This window comes from Dreissena polymorpha, chromosome 14, assembly GCF_020536995.1.
Source record: "Dreissena polymorpha isolate Duluth1 chromosome 14, UMN_Dpol_1.0, whole genome shotgun sequence".
In the NCBI taxonomy this organism is placed as follows: domain Eukaryota; kingdom Metazoa; phylum Mollusca; class Bivalvia; order Myida; family Dreissenidae; genus Dreissena; species Dreissena polymorpha.
The window spans coordinates 58179671-58189614 of record NC_068368.1 but is presented as its reverse complement, the minus strand read 5'-3'; positions in this window follow the sequence as shown (position 1 = coordinate 58189614).

Below are 9944 nucleotides of genomic sequence, written 5' to 3'. Positions count from 1 at the left end.
ACTTCTTTCGGAACATTCAATTGGATATCGACGATGACGGAAGCACGTACTTGGTTCTTCCCGTCGCGGTTTCGACGGACACCGTCCGCTACCTGTTGTTCACATTGAAAACCATATTGGTAATAAATGATCCACGCATAGAAGTGAGGTGGTACACAGTCTCATACAGTGCTGATAGGTGTTGCTTCATTAAAGGGTTTCTGATCTAGTTTAATATTATTGTTGCTAATAAAGTAAACCTATTATAGGTATTAACACGCATATGCACTTTTCAATAATAGTGACTAACATTGATAGACAGATGTTTTAAAGAATAATTAGGGTGAACTGCCTTTTATTTTTAATTCACTGCAACATATACAAACCTGTATAAGAACTGATATGAAAATAAATTTTTTACAAAAAATCATAAATACAAATGCAACATTGACATCCTTTCTATAGAATTTTTTTTGTCGTTTTGATAGATCAGGACAAACAAATACAACTTCTTTCGGAACATTCAATTGGATATCGACGATGACGGAAGCACGTACTTGGTTCTTCCCGTCGCGGTTTCGACGGACACCGTCCGCTACCTGTTGTTCACATTGAAAACCATATTGGAGCTCTCCTTTTAATGTTATCCTCGTTATACATGTATGTTATAGCAGAAATGGCGATCAATTGACCAAGATGTCATTGCCTAAATGTAAACACATGTATTTACGTATCGAATCGGTAAGTTTGATCTCATTATAGCATAAATACTATTACTGTAAAACTCAAAATATGACGATCAAACAAGATGAACAATTAACAACCTAATGGGAAATTATTCAAGCCGGTATATTGTGCGTATCGTATGAAAAACTAATATATTGGTCTCAGGTTTTCCTTTTTTATAAAAGCATATTAACGAGATACATTCCGATTATATCTTGCGATCATTACATTGAAAGTGCATACACAAAAGGTAATTCCACTGGGGATTGAACCCAGGGCCTTATAGTTTATATGCAAATAAAATAACCATTACACAATGGAATCGCTGTAGAATTAGAGCTGTGTGCTAGTATTATATTCTTGTTAAAAGCGTGAACATATATGAACAAATACTTAATCAGATACGTTTGAATGTAAAACAATCAACGTATGTTTGCTACAATAACCAATGTTGAGAGATTACATATAAGTGTATGTGATACATTTTAATCGATAACAAACGTCGGTGGTGTGCTTTAACCACACACCATTCGGTTAACAGAGATAAGCTATTTCGCAGCAGGGACAGTTATTATAGCACACTTTGATAATGACAATGAAACCAGAACGGTGCAGTCAATAAAGGAGGCTGTGTTTAACACATGGAGAGAAGTTAAGCTTTCTCGCAAAACAACAAAGGACTTAAAAAAATAACAAAATAACAACACTTCTAAGGACTTAATTAGAATTATCAAGTCATTCATTTACAAACATAACAGTTTAATACCATTAATAACAGTTTAATACCATCACTCATTTTCCCACCGATAATTCATCTGTAGCATATTGCTTCGAACAGGCGAACATTCTTATCAATTTCTTTCAAAAGAAAACATGTATTTACATATTAAGCTATGTTTCATAGCTTGGATGATTTAAAGTGGACTTGTTTCCTATATAATTAGTTTATCTGAACGGCCATTAGTTTGTCATTAATGACTTAATGGATCACATTTGATCGTGCGTATATGACTTAGTTTTGTATTATTAATAAAGAGCCGAACCAAGATTTCCCATAAGGTATACACATACATTTATTAAAAATGACTATAATTTTTTTGAAATCATCAAAGCATTATATATTTACATGGGAAAAAACTTTCTCTAAACAGAACATTTATGATAACAAGTCAAACATAAACAATCATGACACACATTGACGCTGATTACTCGTTCCATCGATAATTGTGTGAAATATTTTTACTCTTGAGACTTAATATACCTGGTCCACAACTAAATTATAAACATTTCATTTTCAAGTTGTTTCTTATGCTAGTTTGCATCCTCACCTAATGTGAATTAAAATGTGATTGTATCCAAAATCAATAGAAATACAAAATACAGTAAAATAAAAAGTATTGATAAAAACAGCCGGTACAGGTAGTTTAAAGAACTGTAAAACTGTTAAATTGAGGTAGAATACAAATAACAGACATGCTTTCATGCAACTTGTTACTAGCTTTTCCCGGGAAAGAGTCTCAAGAGAATGTCTGTCTAAACCAATGGATTTTGATACGTACATATCCTATAAACCGGTTAACACATTTAGCTCTGGTCATATTTTAATCTTAATGTGTCTATTGATTGGAACCTTTTATTTTGCTTGCATTATAAGTAAGAACAATATCGTCTATAATGAATGTATTTGAGTATATACATATTTTTTAAATCAAAGAAAAAATCAGTATAATGTATTATGCGCTGTATCATAGCTTTTAGACTTTGTTACAAATGAAATGACATGACATTTCGCAGAGTCAATATCGATCGACAAACATAATAAATATAACAACTAAAAATGTATCCATGACACAATATATCGTTATTTTAAATGTTACCTCGTGTATGTAACTTGCGTAAATTTCTTGCTTAAAATTACACGAGCATTTTATTATAGGATTTTAAATAAATTATTATTGTTCTTATTTATATTATAAAGAACCTTATATGTTTCGCCCCTTTAATTATTATGGGTTAGGTGAACAGACATCCATTATATCGGATTATTTAACTTATTTTACTAAAAGTAATGTTATTAGTATGGGAGTATACTTTTTCTCGCTTTATTATTTTACATTGTTAGAAATCCGCCCCGTGTGGGGCCGTATCGTTCGTAAATCAGTATCTATCCGGAGAGGATGTACGTTTCTTTTCTTATTTTGTTGTAAATTGGCGGATTCCATGGCACGTCCAGTAGAAAAATTATCGAAGAAGCCGTCTTGAATGAAAGATGTAATTGTGATTTAAGAAAAAGACGATAAAGTGTTTAAGGTACATATTAATTCATTAACACACCGAAAACAATACCGATTCATGCGAGCACGATGGCAGTTGAATGCGCGGGAATGAAAACGTTAGTGAAACCCGCCGACTGCGTACGGAAAGAGAGGATGCAGAACAGCAGCTTGCATAATTTAATCTGAGGCACTTCGGTTCAAGATGTCACTCTTCAATTCCGAACCCGCGTACCGCGCTGTCCATTAACCACAGAGTTGATCATAAAATACTACGGTAAGGTCAAAACCTCAGATAAAACTAATGAGACAAATGTTTACACACTTGGACATAAGGCAAATACAGTTAATTTTGGCACAATACAGTCGTATCCGGTCAACTTTGTAAACGTCTGAACAAGGACTACAATGCTTTAACTATGATTTAGTTTATTGCTGGTTATTGGGTCATACTTTTACACCAACTTAGTACGAGATTATCGCTCGAGGAAATCAAGCGTTCAGTCAAACATTTACAATCAGTCACGCACTTTGCAAATGCATATCATTGTACAGTTATACTGAAATTTCCACTGGAGTTCCCATTGAGCGCAGAAAGAAAACATGGAAATAACGTGTCGCTGATAAACAGAGCTTTAGTCTGCTACCAGGTTGCATCAGGTCCAACTGGACAAACCGCACTGCGACGGTAAATAAAACGTCAAACAGTCGCCCCTGGTATTGTTTGAAGTTTCAAAGTTCCGACAATAAGACTTTCTTTCCTAATGCGAGTCAGCAGAGAAGACGTGTTTAAAGCGAGATTATACGATTTTTATATGTGTTAAATTGTAATATATTGATAAAATATGTGCAATAACACATAATAGGCAAAAAAAATTATACATTGAAGACGAATTTCATAAAAGACAAATTAGCGTCCCGAGCCGATTGTGACGAATATATTTCGTACATGTTTTTCTATAAAAACCGAAGCATTCGTCTTTTTTAGTTAGTGTTCTTGTGTCGTATGAATAGATATCGTTGCAGGAATTTAAAATGAACCGTTAAAATTAAATTTAGATTCACATCGTACATTCATGATTTACATGCTGGCGAATTCGACTGTACAGACATTTTCGATTTCAGAATTAAATTATATAGCTTATTTCGCATTTTTCTACACATGTTTTTCTTAACTTGTATTTTAATTTATATTGAAATACATGTTTAATACGTTTTTTATACATGTAATATAAATTAATAAATATTTGACAAAATCGTATAATCTCGCTTTAAAGTTTTAAAAACTATGCATATAAACAGCCATTCTAGTCATAATATTCTACAACTGATGGTTTCTTTTTCTTTCACGCCCACACTTTATACGGTTATCTTTTTTTTCCTAATGTTTAATAAAGTTTTGGTATGGGTTGTATTATCCGACCGAGAATAAGTGTCAATCATAAAATAGCTTTACCTATGAAGAAATAGTGAAGAATCATGTAAACGTTAACATAATCGAAAACAGTAACGGCAAAGACGATCAATTTAATACATGTAAAGCTTATTTATGCGTAATGTAAAAATAGCTCAGAAAGAAAAAATAATAGACATTGTTCACTTTACAAAATAAAAATAATTTTGCTAGCTTGTATCGAACCTGCTATTTTAAAGGCAACACAATCTAAAGTTCTCGTAGCATGACGAGTTAACATAGATCTCCTGAAACCATCTGAGTATATATTTATTGTAAATTAGTATCATACTAACAGTCCCGGTTTTAGGATTACAGTTAAATCACTGACATAGTTTCATGCAGACCCAGTGACATATTTATTTTTCTTGACTCTCCCATTTAGCATGCTTATCTCAACTGCCAAGTATTTTTTGTTAATCACTTATGTCGAACATATGAAATGACCCTAACACATATATTCCGCCGCAGACCAGGTTGATCCAATGAAACGACCGTGTTCAAACGGGCTGATATTACATTTTGAACGCAAACGTATGATTTAACTCTCAAGGTTGAGGTAAGAGCAGCAATATAAAACAATATCAGCTCATATGGAACATTACATATTTTATAACTAACAAGCTATATTAGTAGTATTTTTTTATACATAATGGGTTGTTTTAAGTTATCACACTTAATAAGCACATGATTTTAAAATATATATCCATGAGTATTAAACTTTTAATTCCTTTATCAACAGTTACACAATCTTTACTAGCTGTTCACATATGAGCGCCTAATATGTTACGTTGTATTTAGGGGCATTTTGCAAGCAATTTGACATGAAACCCATAGGCGGTGAAGAAACCGATTTAATCATGATTCGAAATATAAGAGTGTTTGTGTAGAATTCAGAATAATTGATCGTGTGCGTTATTGTGTGATATTAGAGGTCACGACGATAAGGTGGGTATAATATGCATGAAGATTGAATGTTTCTTCATACGATGCAACTGCATTAAATATGTCACCCTTGTGGTTTTGAATTTCAACATTTAGTAATCAGCACCATTATATGATAGTTAATACATATAATTTATCATGCCTCTTCCACATTCATGTATATTTTAAGATTAAGAAAGAACATAATTACATTTAGTCCTTTATGGGCAATCGCTTAATGGCACTATATTTTCATAAGATATCGTTCGCTGAACATGTATCTTTTTTTTCATCTAAATTGATGTATGTTTTAATAGGTAAACAAAGTCTGACTCGCTTTAATTAGCATTCGATGACGAACTTACTAACTTAGACAATCTCTCACTTTTATGGTTTTGAATGCAGTGCAATCCGATCATATCACAACGATTCATTTTTATTTTTGAAAATCAAGCTTCTGATATGATTATATAAGCATAACATTTTTGTTACGCTGTTGATCACCTCCTTCCTTACGATATAATAATCACATGCTGATGGTGATGTTTGGAATCCTCCACGCTGAACCATCTATGTTTTTAAACAACCATTTAGCGATTTATTACAATTACAAAGGCGAACTTTGAATTAAATAAAATAAGTTTTATTGTATTAATCTGAAACATAAAAATGTCGTTCCTTTAAAAGTATTCTTCCTTCACAAAATATCTTAATTGTACTCAATTACACAGGTTGTTCTGTTATTGGCCGTCTTTGAATATTGGTCTCGAACCAGTGTTTGTGTTAAATAAACTACAACTAAAACCGAAAAGCTGTAGACTGTTGCACTTATAAAACCACCGAAGAGTTAATCTATTAGCACCTTCATTACTGTCCCATTAATATGAAAGAACTTAAGTTTAGTTTTTATAAATACTATAAAACGTACATATTTTGTACTTAAATATTTGTTAAAATATAGGACCTATTAAGGACCTTCGTGAACCTTCTTCTTTTGTGTTTATTACGTATTAATGATAATATGTATCACCAAAAGGTTGAAAGTTGGATGCTTCCAAGGTTACAGGCCCAGACTTAAAATGCATCAGTGCATATTAATTATTACATATCATCCATCGATTTGTCAACTCAAACCATATGGTCAATGTAAACGTTAAAAAACATAAATGATATCGATGAGACACAACAGCTTGATTAAACCCTTGGTACAAAAAATGTATATGCATTTATAAGAGAAAGTTGATGGATATCAAACCTCAATAACGAAGTCTTTATTTAAAGATATTGACTTTTCTTTTATCCAGGTCTCTTGTCAAAGAAATCCACCTAGTTTGTTTCTTAGTCAGCCTCTCTGTGAACTTCGTTGATATGAGTTCTTCTCGTGTACTACTTCACGAAGCCCAAGTTCATTTTACTCAACATATGGTTTTTATACTTAAAAATTACTTTATTACGGAACTGTTATATTAATATTCTATTACTAACTACATATTGATAATTTGTGTTTGTTTAAAAACACTATTCAAAACATTGTAATATAATTAAACCTTTTATTTACAAAGATTGAAATTATTACGAAACATAGAAGTTGTAATACATGTAATATAAGTAAAATAAACATTATGATAAAAGCAAATAACATAACAATAATAATACAAGTTTGTTAATAAAATACATGTTTACATTCAATACTTGTGATAATCTTTACATGTGTGATTGTGATTCTTATATTAAAGTTTGTACATGTCCATTATGTTCAAGTGGCAGACGGCAAACAAGCGATGTTTGAATAAATCATAAAACTAAAAAAAATACAGCAGAAAACCCGAAACACAATGATAAATAATCGAAAAAAATATGACACATTAACATCCTTATTTACGAAGCTAACTCAATATCGTGTGATAAAGATACACCTTTGTCTTTGGTTGAATCAAACACAATCAATATATTACATATAAAACTATTATTTTTCATATTAAATTAATAAATGGTATGGAATAAAAATAAATATGCTTTAGTAATTTATCACATGAAACTATTCTGTCATAACTTTTTCACATCATAAAATATAGAAAAAGACAACTAAAAAAACTATATCATGAGATAAATGTGTGTTCAACTTCTTTTATACATAAGACACTCACTATAAACATTAAATTAGCAAATCTGTGATCACCACCTCGGGTCGATCAATGAAAAGCAAAAGGGTTCTTACAGATTTAAGCCTTGCTGAAATTTAAATTTACCCAAGAATTATTCAGAAAACAAACGAGCGTCTAAAACGATCTCAATCACACATGCTCATGCAAACAGAAAACGAAAATATGAACACCAAAATATAAAGCGAGTATTAAAGAGTTTTTTTTAGGTTAGTATAGTTCAAATAAATATGGTCCATCTATGAAGTTATTACATTACAAAGCTAGCGATATATATATATATATATATATATATATATATATATATATATATATATATATATAATTAATAAACTTAGTGAAATAAAGATTGTAAATATATGTCACCTGTATGACGAAGAATAGCTCGACTCTTACCGACTCTGAAGACTGAACATTACAAGTTATGACAAGTGTTCGTTCTACTGCGTCAAAAAAAACACACTCCAACGTGTTGTAGGATGTGGACAGGTGCAAATAAAATACATAACATAGTATTGAACATCTGAACATTCCCGCTCATATTTCATTAATCTTTCTAATTGTTAGAATTCGTGTGTGCATGTACTACAAAATCGTTGTTTTACTAGGCTACGCATAATCGACCCAAGGTAAACTATGTAATGACCTTTAAGTCCAACATCATACAACAGGCGAATATTCTTGCATATCATGGAGTTCGCATGCGTAACCAATCTTTAAGTATGCTCATAATTAATCTCCAGAAATCATTGTAAGAACATATAATGTATTTTAAATGTCCTTAACATTTTTTACTTAAGGCAAATAAGGATTGTCCTACATAGCACAAGAAGAAAATTTCAACACGATATTAATGGTTAAACTAATTATGTAAAGTGACGTTTCTGTCCATATCAATCAAAAAGCTCAATTTTGTTAATAAATATTAACCTCTTAGCATCGTATTTCAGATTAAACAAAGCAATAAAGGGGCATATTATTCCAATTTAATTACAATGTACGAGGATCTAGTGTATTGATGCTCTAAACGATATCTTAATGTTAACTTTTAGATCCGGTAGCTGAATTTATGATATTAATTTTAGAGATCGGCAACGAATTTGGAGTGGGTGTTGGAACTCTTGATGTAGTCCAGGACACAGTCATGGCAAAACTGAAACTGCTCCTGTGGAATACAACATACACATCAGTGTCACCTGATACAAGCAAGCGGAATGTTAGTATATAGAGAATAATTGTTTATTGTTGCATACTGATAAGTTTATTAAAAAGTCTTAGAAATCTTAACTGCGAATGCTTCATGTTTTCTTGCTGAGCTTAACTCATTTGTTACACATTTGAATTCGACGCTTTCCTGGTATTCCATTGTATAACATCGTTTTTGAAAAATGTTCTTCATTATTGGAAAACAAAAAGACAGAGACAAGCGATACACATTCGTTGCTCTACGCTTTGCTGCTTCATCCCGAATATGTTAAAATAAAGCTTGAAATCTTCAATGAGACTTCATAGAGCATCGAAATACATGCTTCTTGTTGGAATCACGATCAAGGTTTCGACGTATAAATGGGTAAGCAAATGATATTAAGATGCAAATTAGTAAATGTCCACCGACAAAAGACTCAATTTGATTATTACTTTTTAAGATCACACTGTTTTTCAAGTAATTATATGGTCAATCAAGATCTAATCGATCAATGTCCTTGCTGATTTGATTGTTATAATTCATCGCCGCATACGAACTGAATGCCGGATCAATATCTTTAAAATTGAATTAGACTTACGCAAAATAAATGTGGGACTACCAATACAATGTCTTTGAAGTTTATCTTAACACTCACGCTATTTTTCTTACAAGTCGAATGACCTAATAATTAAACGCGAAAAACCAATCTACGTACTGAGTTAGGAATGGCACCTTTCCGTCTTGACCTCACTTTCCTGACAGCGTTAACAATGCTAACTTCATGTTCCACCTCCAGCGTTTGTAGCAGGGAGCCAACGACACTGAAGAGAGCGCATTTACTGGCACCGTCCCTGCGGAAACGACGATCATGCATGGATTTGAAAACGAAGATGGAAAACAGTACACCATTTCAGTTATTTGATTTATGAATAGAAAGGTGACACAACGGCATTGTTTGTTTTGATGTATAGCCTATGCTATTCCGCTCGCTACCGGCTGATTCAGGTCTTGATTATCACACACGCATGTATATATCTTTTCAAACACACCTAGCTGTAGAGCTACATTATAACAGTTTATTTTACTTTGGAACCAACTCCTTCTACATAAAAACTACGAGTAATTGTTCACGAATACAATATACATACGTGTAATATATATCATGAGATATAACAAGCAAACAAATATTCATGCCAAGAAATAAGAACAAATCACACAAACGTACAGGCAATGTATGAGTA